Source organism: Pleurodeles waltl, chromosome 4_2 (assembly GCF_031143425.1).
Source record: "Pleurodeles waltl isolate 20211129_DDA chromosome 4_2, aPleWal1.hap1.20221129, whole genome shotgun sequence".
NCBI classification, from domain to species: domain Eukaryota; kingdom Metazoa; phylum Chordata; class Amphibia; order Caudata; family Salamandridae; genus Pleurodeles; species Pleurodeles waltl.
The window spans coordinates 734,984,447-734,997,782 of record NC_090443.1 but is presented as its reverse complement, the minus strand read 5'-3'; positions in this window follow the sequence as shown (position 1 = coordinate 734,997,782).

The following is a 13,336-nucleotide window of genomic DNA, read 5'->3' as shown; positions in this document are numbered from 1 at the left end:
GGCCTGGTTTGCAAGGTCCCAGAACACTTTCCATCAAAGTTGGAATCAACACTAAGAAAAAAGTGGAGGGTAACCATGCCGACAGTGGCACTTTCCTACTCAGACACTTAATAGTTTTGGGGGATTTCTGATTACTTTGGCTATAATAGTTGGCATTTTGCTGTTGCTATTTTTTGGTTGCAATGGCTCTCCCTTCACAACAAGGAGGACTGGAAGTGCTTCCACCAGTGCAACTGTGTTGTGAACGCATGATGCAGTATTTTGGAGCACCACTCCTGGAAGAACTGGAGTACAACTGGTCTCTGTCATTCAGGCAGGTTTTGGATTGTGTGCATCCCGTATTTTGATGCCTCTGGTGCCTTTTTAAATGTGCACTGAAAGTTTGTCTTTCTATGCAGCGCTTACTTTAATTGGACGCTGATCTGTTGATGTTCTTGTTGTTAGCTCATTACCAGACATGCACATTGAGGGTGTGTTTGCCACGGGAAGCTGTCTATGAGTTGCCCTTCGTGGCTCACGCAGCTTTTGACTTAACACTGGGGACAAAATGAAATGCTGCTGCCTCAGCTGGAGCTCAGGCTTTTGAACATAAGTGCTCTTTGTTTCTTCTTGGCAACAATTTGGTCATATTACCACCTGCCTAAGTGGAACATTTCCTTGCTTTAGTTGTCCCGGATGTGATTGGAGATTTTAAAAATGACATTGAAGTTTAAAATTTGCTTCTATTGGCGCCACTACTGACATTTTAAATTGACCCCTTCCAAATTTTACATGCTCAAGTGTCTTTTAACTTGTCATTATTGACATTTATGTATATATGTTTTAAGGAATAACACTTCAGTTGCTTTCATAGTTTAATATTAGTCTTTTTACCACCTTTGAACCAGCAAGTGGGGGGGAAGGTGTTGTAAAGCCATTTTAGTAATGTCTTTGGGCACACAATTTTAGCAACTAGGCCTGCCGCTTGTGTCCTTTAGTCCAGTTATATCTTATTCTGCTTCATTTTTATTAATTCAGAATTGGCCACATTCATAGTGCTGTTTTATTTTCTTTTTCTAGGTGTTCTTTTGTCTAGGAACAAACTGTGTTTCTTAGCACAACACTCTTTTCACTTTGTACTTTCCTCAGCGAGATCGGGTTGCCGGCAAAGTGGTACACTACGTCTCCAACATTCACAGAAACATAAAACATCCTTACATGGGGACATGTTCTCAGAACATAAGCTGTTTTACTATAAAAACACATCTCTGTCCAATGCACGTTAGAGGGAGATTCCAGCTAGATGACCACGACCGCATGCCTGATTGACTTTGCTACGGGTGCTTGCTAAGACTACCAGTTCCCTGGCCTACATGGGGATGGTGTCACTTTAGACAACAGGCTTCCTGAAGGGCAGATTAGGGCTTATGACGCCGGGCTCGAACATAACTTAGGTAGGAACTGCATATCTTACAAAGTGACAGTATGGTGGGACTCTTCTTGTGTTTCACTTTTCGTGTCACCATTTTGCTTCTAGTGTTTCATCATTCTAATTATTGCAACTCATGCCATTTTCTCGAAGACACAGTTGCTTCAGTAAATCTTATTAAACCATTTTCTGCTTCTGTTTGTCTTTGCATGTGTGAGACTAACGTAACTGAGAGAAAAGGATGATAGCTGATACACTGTGATTTCCTTGTGGTCATGCGCCCGGTTGACACAATTCATCCCTGCTGTTGGGTGGAGGTGTATCGCTGCTAGTTGTCTGGTAACGGATAAGGCTGACAGGTGCCACATGGTGTGGGATTGGACTCAGTTCCTCACTATTCAGGTGATCCTGCCACACAATTCCAGGTTCCTCATTAGGATAATGAGAGCCCACCCAACAACATGAGGGGTAGTACTAACATTTAGACTACATCAGTCCCCCCTTTATGGAAAATGGCCATCACAAGGTACTCAAATTCTCATTTCAGTGAGGCAGCTCAAAATTTCAGAAGCTTATCCTCCATCCACCTGAGGATACAATAATAGAACTTCTCCTAGTCTCCATTTCAATCTCTTCCTTTCTCTATTTCTCGCTCTCTTTTCCTTAAGTCTATTAATCAGTTTATATGGGCCAAGCGCAAAAAGGGCACACAAAGCTATAATCAAGAGGGGTCTCAAGATGGTTCCCATAATTACTCTTCCTAGGTTACCAAACAATCTACCAATGGCAGAAAAATCACTACCAATAGCTTCCCATGCACCTGTTGATGTCAGTCCTGTCAAATCCTTTTTCAGGTCAGTCATGTTTGCAGTGTAATTTCTTATCGTTTTACTATTATCAGATATATATGTGCAGCACTGTTGCATATGTAACATTTTGCAGACTACACCTTCTTTTGCGAGAAGAATGTCTAACGCAAGACAATTTTGCAAAACCATTGATCTCACCTTAATTAGTTCCATGTCCATTAACGATATGGCATCGGCAGTATCTATAGATAACTTATCTAATATTTTTGACAGCTTTCTAATCTTGTTATCATTCAAGGTGACACCTACCTATGGAATTATGACTCCAAATTGTCTCCTGTGATCTCTGAAGCACTAGCTCCTTTTGAGTCTGGAATTAGATTTCTCATCTTAGACTTGATCATTAAATTGGTCGACATGGTAAATCTGTGGAAGAAATACTCCCAGATAACATGTACAATACCAGCCTTTCGGCAGCTTGTAATAGCCATTTTTCCGCACACATGAAATAAACACCTGGTATGGCAGGATCTTGTCCATTCAGCATGAAAGTCCAAACACTTTTAAACAAAAACACGTCTACATTTACTAGTTCCAATAAAATGTGTGTCAGCTTTTGAGATAGGCCTATATATACATAGTTTCCCTACATGTTACCAGTCTAAAGCCAGGAATCCTGTATTTCCAGCCACTGAGTGTGTTGCATTTTTCCCCAAGTCTGTAAAACTACTCCTTTTGCTATTTCATTGCTCTTTTTCTCTCCTCAACCTGTCCAATGAACTCTTTTTCTACCGGGCTAAATATGCAGGTTAGATTAGTCTTGTTTGGATATACTATTCCAAATGTCAATATAGGTTCAAAGAAACCTCCTACCTGGTCAATATTTTTCACTTTGGCAATGCTGCTCATGTGTTTCATGATGGGTAGAATTGAAAACACCCAATCATAATTTGAATAGAAGTACTGATAATACTCATGCTGATACAACAATGTTCATACCATACTACAGGAAATTCCATAGGTTAGGGGTAAACTATGAGATGTGATTCCTTCACTTAGAGATGATGGCAATTGTGTACACACACAGTCTCTAGTTTCCATGGTATCTAAATATTCACACACAAGCTTATAATACACATTAGCTGACAGATCATCTCTAGCATTAGTGTGTAGGAATTTCTCATCTTTCTACAGGGGATCTTGTTTTGCAATGGGATTTGCTGAATTCGGGGCTCTTGTTGATATAACTTTCTGTGAATCACTTTCTAGGTGCAAACTCAATTCCATGAACAATAACTTAATCATGATTACTGTCACTACTACTAAACCTACGCATACGTATTTACATTTGCTACACCTATTGCAATTCAACTCCATGACTTCACCAACTTCAGATCAAAGGTCCGAATTCAAAAAACTAAACCATAAAATGCTCAGTGGCTATATTGTTTCACTAACACTTTTCAGTCCTTTTTATTTATGAGAAAAGTAATATTAAAATAACAATCTCTTCAAAAATGCAATTATTCACAAAGTTCCTTCATCTTCTAGAAAGTTCATCAAGAGTTTTTCTCTATTTCCAAATGGTCAAAGGCCTCTACTAAAAGTTCAAATGTCTCTAATAAAGATAAAGGCACAGCTTGTAATCACTGATAATTACTTCTTAAGTGTAATGTCCTCATCAAGAGGCAATGAGATTTCAAAAATCAGCTCCACCGCAACTTCAATCTCAAGAATTTTGCACTGGATTCCAATTGTCAGCACAAAAAGTGAATAATTCCTGCTCACAGTCATTGGCAACAAAATATGTCCATTCAGGTGCTGAGTATTTTTGACTCTGCACTCTTTCTCTTTGATCTTCTGTTTACTCGACTTTCAGCACCCCTGTCACTTTGACTTGACTCTTCAGTCTCCTTAACAATTGGCAGAGGCACTTGCACAGCTGGTACTGAATGCTTATTCAGGTACAACTCTTATCTAGCACGACTGATCCTTCATCAGCATCCAAGCTTGCATGAGTCAGCTGATTCTGTCTCAACCCTTCTATACCATCCAATGTTGACTCGCTCAGCACACCATTAGACTGACTCAATGCTGCATCAGCCACTTGTCCAGTCCTCACAGGTTGGTTAACCTCATCCCCCTCATTCACTGTAACCGACCCTTCTGGAACAGGTGCTGTTTCATCAAGGGGACCTAGAACTTTGCAAATGTGGTTCACCTGTACCCAGTTCGGGAGACCAGCACACTTCACTGCTGTAGTGGTAACGAGAACCACTTAGTATGGGTCTTTGTAACGTGGTTCAGAGCATGTCTTCCTTGCATGCTTCTTAATCATAACCCATTCGCTGGGACATAGGTCATGACAAAGCTCCTGCTGCAGCTGTACTGTGGCTTCTCCAACCTGATGAGACAAACCACGTCAGCCAGTCCTTTGCAGTAATCCAGTACCAAGCCATCTGTAAAGTTCACAAGTACATTTGCAGGTACTGCTGGCAATCACATGGCTCTCCCCATAATTTCATGAGGGGATAACCCAGTCCTTCTATAGAGTGTACTGCACATATTCATCAAAACAAGAGGCAATGCGTCTGGCCATTTCAGAGTCGTGGATGCATATACTTTCTCCAGTTTGGACTTCATTGTTCCATTAATCTGTTCTACAAGTCTTGAAGCCTCAGGTCTAGCTGCAATGCAATATTTGCTCAAACTGTAATACCCCACACAATAATGTGATGATCTCACTATTAAAATGAATTTGGTGGTCTGATTCCAATGAAGTCTGAAAGCTGAAGCAAGGGATCAACTCCCTAAGCAACAGCTTTGCTACTGTGTCACTATCATTTCCCTTGGTCGGGTAAACCTCGACCCAGACAATAACTAGGATGTACCTCAATCCATTGCACACAAGTAACTCTATGAAATCAAGTTGCATTCTGTTGAATGGTCCTCCAGATCTACCTATATGACTCAGGGCAACAACTGTGTGTTTCCCAACATTCATCTGCTGGCATGTGACATATCTGTGGCAGACGGCTTCTGCAAATAGCTTAAATCTGGGGTTAAGCCATGCCTGTTTGAATGTTCTGATCATTGTATCCCTACGTATATTTGCATGTCCATGATAATGTCTAGCCATAGGCAACAACAATAAGCTATTTGGCAAAACTGTTCTTCCATCACTCGAAGCCCAAACGTCATCCTCCTTTCTTTTGACACATCCTGCTCTAACCCAACTTTGCTGTCCTTCCTCTTTCACTTCTTCCTACAATCTTTTAACTTCTTTCTACATATCAATAGCGGTTAAAATGACATTTTGACTGGTCTCATCACTGTGATAATTTGCTTCACTCCCCATTAAAGAAGGTGCAGCTAAGTGCACAGTATCTGGTCACTTCAGCATATATATTACCTAAAGTCACATGGTCAGTAGATTCTCTTTGGGCAATGCATTTAACAACAGCTGTTTTTGCAGGCAATTGTAATAGATGCAATAAATTGTAAATATTAGCACGTTTCGGATAGGGGATCCAGAAGAGGTCATAATGTCTCTCTGGGTCAATAACTGTCTAAAATCATTAACACCACCAAGACTATACTGACTATCAGTGAAAAGGGTCATTTTAAGCTGTTCAGAAACACAGCAGGTTCTGATAAGAGCAACCAGTTTGGCTACTTGGGTTGAAAAGACTCCTTGAAGCCAGGAGGCTTCTATCACACCGGAGACTGTGCAAACTGCACAACCTGCTCTCTGGGTACCATCTTTATCTCTTAAATAGGAGCCAATAACAAACATGACAGACCAATTTTCATCTAGGGTGACATCTTTTATGTCATGTCTTGGTTTGGTGCACAATTAAGTCACATCAAGACAGTCATGCTCTACCTCATCCTTGCAGTCACCAACATTTTTATCAGGATTGGGCAGAAGTGTTTCTGGGTTCAAAATGTTACAACATTTAATGTTAACATTGGGAGAGGCCAATTTATGTGTTCATAAACCTGCAATTATTAAGTACTGTGTCTTTGTATGGGTCAACAGAATTTCCACTCAATGGGGAATAAAAAGGTTCAGGAGATGGCCCATAACAATGTCTTTGCCCTGTTTAATGCTGATGCTAAGAGTAGCGGCGGCCTATAAACAACCATGCAACACTGATGCTACAGGATCAAGTGTATCAGAAAAATAAGCTACAGGCTTGTTTGCATTTCCATTCAGCGATGTGAAAACTGAGAGTGGACATCCATCTCTTTCACAACAAAATATAGAAAAACATTTGTTATAATTCGGCAGTCCCAGAGCTGGGGCTTGGCATAAGCTTTCTTTCTGCTCTGTGGAGGCACGCATATAGTTGTCATCCAGTGGTACTGGATCCAACAAATCTTTGTGTGTCAGCCTCTGCAAAGGCTTAGCTAAAAGGGAAAAGTTTGGAATCCACTGGTGACAGTAGCCAAGCATTACCAGAAACATTTGGACTTCTTTCTGTGTGACAGTAGGATTCATTTACATGATTGCTGAAAATCTTTCTTGGGGCACCTTCATCACACCTTTATCAATGTGGTGACCTAAATACATTACTTCTTTCTCACAATACTATAATTTTGAAGGGTCAACTTTTTGTCTGTGTTCTCCTAAATGGTTCAAAAGAGCAATTGAATCTCTCCTGCTTGCTTCTCAAGTGTTTGACACAACTAACAGGTCATCTATATACTGGACTAAGGTTTAATAATACAGCATTTCAATGGATTCCAGATTCTTTTTCAAGATCAATTTGAAAATGGACAGTGACTCAGTATATGTAGGAAAGTACCATCTTGCCTGGCATGTTACCCCCATTTTTACTTTATGTGTTTGTTTTTTGCCTATGTGTCACTGGCATCCTGCTACTCAGGACCCCAGTGCCCTTAAAGTATGCCCTGTATGTGTACCCTGTGTGGTGCCTAACTGTATCACTGAGGCTCTGCTAACCAGATCATCAGTGTTTATGCTCTCGCTGCTTTTAAAATTGTCACTGCAGGCTAGTGACTCATTTTACCAATTCTCATTGGCACACTGGAAAACCCCTATAATTCCCTTGTATATGGTACCTACGTACCCAGTGTATTGGGGTTCCAGGAGATCCCTATGGGCTGCAACATTTCTTTTGCCACCCATAGGGAGCTCAGACAATTCTTACACAGGACTGCTACTGCAGCCTGAGTGAAATAACGTCCACGTTATTTCACAGCCATTTTACACTGCACATAAGTAACTTATAAGTCACCTATATGTCTAACCCTCACTTGGTGAAGGTTAGGTGCAAAGTTACTTAGTGTGTGGGCACCCTGGCACTAGCAAGGTGCCCCCACATTGTTCAGGGCAAATTCCCCGAGCTTTGTGAGTGCGGGACACCATTACACACGTGCACTACATATAGGTCAATACCTATATGTAGCGTCACAATGGTAACTCTGAACTTGGCCATGTAACATGTCTTGGATCATGGAATTGTCCCTCCAATACCAGAATGCCATTCTGGTATTGGGGGGACAATTCCATGCATTCCTGGGTCTCCAGCACAGAGCCCGGGTACTGCCAAACTAACTTTCCAGGGTCTCCACTGCAGCTACTGCTGCTGCCAACCCCTCAGACAGGTTTCTGCCCCCTTAGGGCCTGGGCAGCCTGGTCCCAGGAAGGCAGAACAAAGGATTTCCTCCGAGAGAGGGTGTTACACCCTCTCCCTTTGGAAATAGGTGTGAAGGGCCTGGGAGGAGTAGCCTCTCCTGGCTTTTGGAAATGCTTTGAAGGGCACAAATGGTGCCCTCTCTGCATAAGCCAGTCTACACCAGTTCAGGGATCCCCCAGCCCTGCTCTGGCGTGAAACTGGACAAAGGAAAGGGGAGTGACCACTCCCCTGACCCGCACCTCCCAGGGGAGGTGCCCAGAGCTCCTCCAGTGTGTCGCAGACCTCTGCCATCTCGGATGCAGAGATGTGAGGGCACAATGGACAGCTCTGAGTGGCCAGTGCCAGCAGGTGATGGCAGAGACCCCTCCTGATAGGTGCTTACCTTTCTCAGTAGCCAATCCTCCTCTGTGGGCTATTTAGGGTCTCTCCTGTGGGTATCTCACCAGATAACGAATGCAAGAGCTCACCAGAGTTCCTCTGCACTTCCCTCTTCGACTTCTGCCAAGGATTGACCACTGACTGCTCCAGGATGCCTGCATAACCGCAACAAAGTAGCAAGAAGACTACCAGCAACATTGTAGCGCCTCATCCTGCCTGCTTTCTCAACTGTTTCCTGGTGGTGCATGCTGTGAGGGCTGTCTGCCTTCACCCTGCACTGGAAGCCAAGAAGAAATCTCCTGTGGGTCGACGGAATCTTCCCCCTGCTAACGCAGGCACCGAACTTCTGCATCACCGGTCCCCTGGGTCCCCTCTCATCGTGATGAGCGTGGTCCCTGGAACACAGGAGCTGGGTCCAAGTGTCTTCAACAGTCCAGTGGCCCTTCTGTCCAAATTTGGTGGAGGTAAGTCCTTGCCTCCCCATGCCAGACAGTAATCGTGTGTACTGCGTGAACTGCAGCTGCTCAGGCTTCTGTGAACTTTTGTGAGACTTCCTTTGTGCACAGCCTAGCCCAGGTCCCCAGCACTCCGTCCTGCATTGCCCAACTCGCTGAGTTGGACTCAGACGTCGTGGGACCCTCTTTTGTGACTCTGAGCCGACCGCTGTCCTCAGATCTTCTAAGTGCCTGTTCAGGTACTTCTGCGGGTGCTGCCTGCTTCTGCATGGGCTCTCTGTGTTGCTGAGCGCCCCTTCTGTCTCCTCCTCTAAGGGGCAACCTCCTGGTCCTTCCTGGGCCCTGGCAGCACCCAAAATCCTCAACCGCGACTCTTGCAGCTAGCAAGGCTTGTTTGCAGTCTTTCTGCGTGGAAACTACTCTGCATCCTCCAGCACGTCGTGGGACATCTTCTGACCAAATGAGAATTTCCTGGCACCTTCCGTTGTTGCAGAATCTTCGGCTTCTTCCACCCAGAGGCAGCCCTTTTGCACCCTCATCCGGGGTTTAGTGGGCTCCTGCCCCCCCTGGACACTTGCGTGACTCATGGACTTGGTCCCCCTCCTTTTCAGGTCCTCAGGTCCAGGAATCCGTATTCAGTGTTTTGCAGTCATTTGTTGTCCTTGCAGAATCCCCTATCTCGACTTTACTGTCTTTCTGGGTATTAGGGTAACTTTACTCCTACTTTTCAGGGTCTTGGGGTGGGGTATCTTGGACACCCTTAGTGTTTTTTTACACTCCCAGCGACCCTCTAAACACTACACTAGGCCTGGGGTCCATTTGTGGTTCGCATTCCACTTTTGGAGTATATGGTTTGTGTTGCCCCTAGGCCTTTTGTCTCCTATTGCATTCTATTGTGTTCTACATTGTTTGCACTATTTTTCTAACTGTTACTTACCTGATTTTGGTTTGTGTACATATAATTTGTGTATATTACTTACCCCCTAAGGGAGTATATCCACTGAGATACTTTTGGCATATTGTCACTAAAATAAAGTACCTTTATTTTTATTAACTCTGAATATTGTGTTTTCTTGTGATATAGTGCTATATAAGTGGTATAGTAGGAGCTTTGCATGTCTCCTAGTTCAGCCTAAGCTGCTCTGCTATAGATACCTCTATCAGCCTAAGCTGCTAGAACACCTCTATTCTACTAATAAGGGATAACTGGACCTGGCACAAGGTGTAAGTACCACAAGGTACCCAGTCTAAGTCAGGCCAGCCTCCTACAGTATACCCTTGAAGAGTTCAGCACCATGCCAAACACACAACTGTTGAATTTAAATGGAAAAATGATTTGGCTTTCCTCACGCAGTGATATAAAGTTTTGGCAAAGATCAATCACAGTAAACCATTCTACTTCATAGATAATGTGTGTAGGAAGCTGTCCTGGTTTGTAGTGGGTACATTGGGTACTTACACCTTACACCAGGTCCAGTTATTCCTTATTAGTGAAATGTAGTAGTGTTCTAGCAACTTAGGCCTAAGCTGCTAGAACACCTCTATTCTCCTAATAAGGGATAACAGGACCTGGCACAAGGTGTAAGTACCACAAGGTACCCAGTCTAAGCCAGGCCAGCCTCCTACAGTATACCCTTGAGGAGTTCAGCACCATGCCAAAACACAACTGTTGAATTTAAATGCAATAAATGCAAAAATGATTTGGCTTTCCTCACGCAGTGATATAAAGTTTTGGCAAAGATCAATCACAGTAAACCATTCTACTTCATAGATAATGTGTGTAGGAGGGTGGCCTGGTTTGTAGTGGGTACCTTGGGTACTTACACCTTACACCAGGTCCAGTTATTCCTTATTAGTGAAAATGTAGTAGTGTTCTAGCAGCTTAGGCTGATAGAGGTAGCTATAGCAGAGCAGCTTCGGCTGAACTATGAGACATGCAAAGCTCCTGCAATACCACTTATAGTTACACAGTACTTATATACATGTAAAGACAATTCTCAGTGTTACCAAAAATAAAGGTAGTTTATTTGGGTGACACAAGGCCAAAAATATATTAGAGGCAATACTCCTTCTGGAGGTAAGTATTATACACAATATATACACTAGACACCAAAATAAGGTAAGTAATTAGACATGGGATAGTGCAAACAATAGGAAATGCCATAGAATGCAATGGGAAAAAATAGGTCTAGGGGCAACACAAACCATATACTAAGAAAGTGGAATGCGAATCACGAATCCCCCTTAGACAAGTGTAGTGTGTAGAGAATCGCTGGGAGAGTAAGAATACAGCAAAGGTAAGTAAAATACCCCACCCCAGAGCCCGGAAAGTAGTAGTAAAGTATTGCAAGTTTCCTTAGGACACACTACAAGTTGTGATTAGAGTTATTGCAAGAACCAAGCAAGACTGCAAACAACAAATGGTGGATTCCTGGACCAGAAGACCTGCAAAGGAAGGAGACCAAGTCCAGAAGTGGGAAGAAGTTCCAGGAAGGACATGAGTCCCTCCCAACCCAGAAGAGGGTGCAAAAGAAGAGTACCCGGTTGGATAAAGACTGCAGAAATGCAACCAAGGAAGATATCAGCGGGTTTCCTGCGTGATGCACTGGATGTCCGACGAAGACAAGTTGGATGCAAGTGAGTTTTTGGCGCTGGATTCGTCCAACAAGCCTTGGTTCCGGCAAAGTTGCGTTTTGCGTCAAAGTGGCGCTGTCTGGACCCAGGAGGGATCTGGGGGCCTCACCTCTGTGTGAGGAGGAAGAGGGAGCTCTCAGCACTTCAGAGAGCCCTCAGACGATCAGAGAGCACCCTAGGGAGCCCAGGACACGGGGACAAAGGAGGTGCAAAATGCAGTTGGTGCAGCACTACAAAGGAAGGTCCCACGCTGCCAAAGGGTCAAATCAGCAAGTTGAACGTCACAGGAGAGAGTGCTGGGGACCTGGGCCAGGCTGTACACAAAGGAATTTTGCAAATAGTGCACAGAGGCATCAGGAGGTGAAGAAGACGTGGTGCACCGGGGTACTGTCGTTCTCGGAGAAGGCAAGGTCTTACCTTCTCCAAACTGGGACAGCAGGACCTCAGGACAGTCTGTCCGAGAGCTCCCACAGAAGCAGGCCGCACCTGCAGAAGTACCGGAACAGGCACTTAGAAGATTTGTGAACCAGAGCTGGCTCAGAGTCACAAAGGAGGGTCCCACGACGTCGGAGTCCAACTCAGAGGGTTGAGCACTGCAGGGTGGAGTGCTGGGGATCCAGGCTAGGCTGTGCACGCCGGAATTCTTGGAGAAGTGCACAAAAGCCGGAGCAGTTGCAAATCACCCAGTGCACAGGTTTGCAGTCTAGCGTGGGGAGGCAAGGACTTACCTCCACCAAACCTGGACTGAAGGATCACTGGACTGTGGGAGTCACTTGGACAGAGTTGCTGTGTTCCAGGGACCACGCTCGTCAGGATGAGAGGGGACCCAGAGGACCGGTGATGCAGTCTTTTGGTGTCTGCGTTAGCAGGGGGAAGATTCCGTCGACCCACAGGTGATTTCTTCTTGGCTCCTAGTGCAGGGTGAAGGCAAGCAGCCCCCAGAGCATGCACCACCAGGAAACAGCCGAGAAAGCCGTCAGGATGAGGTGCTACAATGTTGCTGGTAGTCATCTTACTACTTTGTTGCAGTTTTGCAGGCATCCTGGAGCAGTCAGTGGTCGATCCTTGGCAGAAGTCGAAGAGGGAAGTGCAGAGGAACTCTGGTGAGCTCTTGCATTCGTTATCTGAAGAATACCCCAGAGGAGAGACCCTAAATAGCCAGAAAAGGAGGTTTGGCTACCAAGAAAGGAGGACTGGCTACCAGGAAAGGTAAGAGCCTATCAGAGGGGGTCTCTGACATCACCTGCTGGCACTGGCCACTCAGAGCAGTCCAGTGTGCCCCAAACACCTCTGTTTCCAAGATGGCAGAGGTCTGGGACACACTGGAGGAGCTTTGGGCACCTCCCATGGGAGGTACTAGTCAGGGGAGTGGTCACTCCCCTTTCCTTTGTCCAGTTTTGCGCCAGAGCAGGGCTGGGGGATCCCTGAACCGGTGTAGACTGGCTTATGCAGAGATGGGCACCATCTGTGCCCATCAAAGCATTTCCAGAGGCTGGGGAGGCTACTCCTCCCCAGCCCTTCACAACTATTTCCAAAGGGAGAGGGTGTAACAACCTCTCTCAGAGGAAATCCTTTGTTCTGCCTTCCTGGGCTGCGGCTGCCCAGACCCCAGGAGGGCAGAATCCTGTCTGAGGGGTTGGCAGCAGCTGCAGTGGAAACCCCGGAAAAGCAGTTTGGCAGCACCTGGGTTCTGTGCTAGAGACCCGGGGGATCATTGAATTGTCACCCCAATACCAGAATGGTATTGGGGGGACAATTCCATGATCTTAGACATGTTACATGGCCATGTACGGAGTTACCATTGTGACGCTATACATAGGTAGTGACCTATGTATAGTGCACGTGTGTAATGGTGTCCCCGCACTCACAAAGTTCGGGGAATTTGCCTTGAACGATGTGGGGGCATCTTGGCTAGTGCCAGGGTGCCCACACACTAAGTAACTTTGCACCCAACCTTCACCAAGTGAGGGTTAGACATATAGGTGA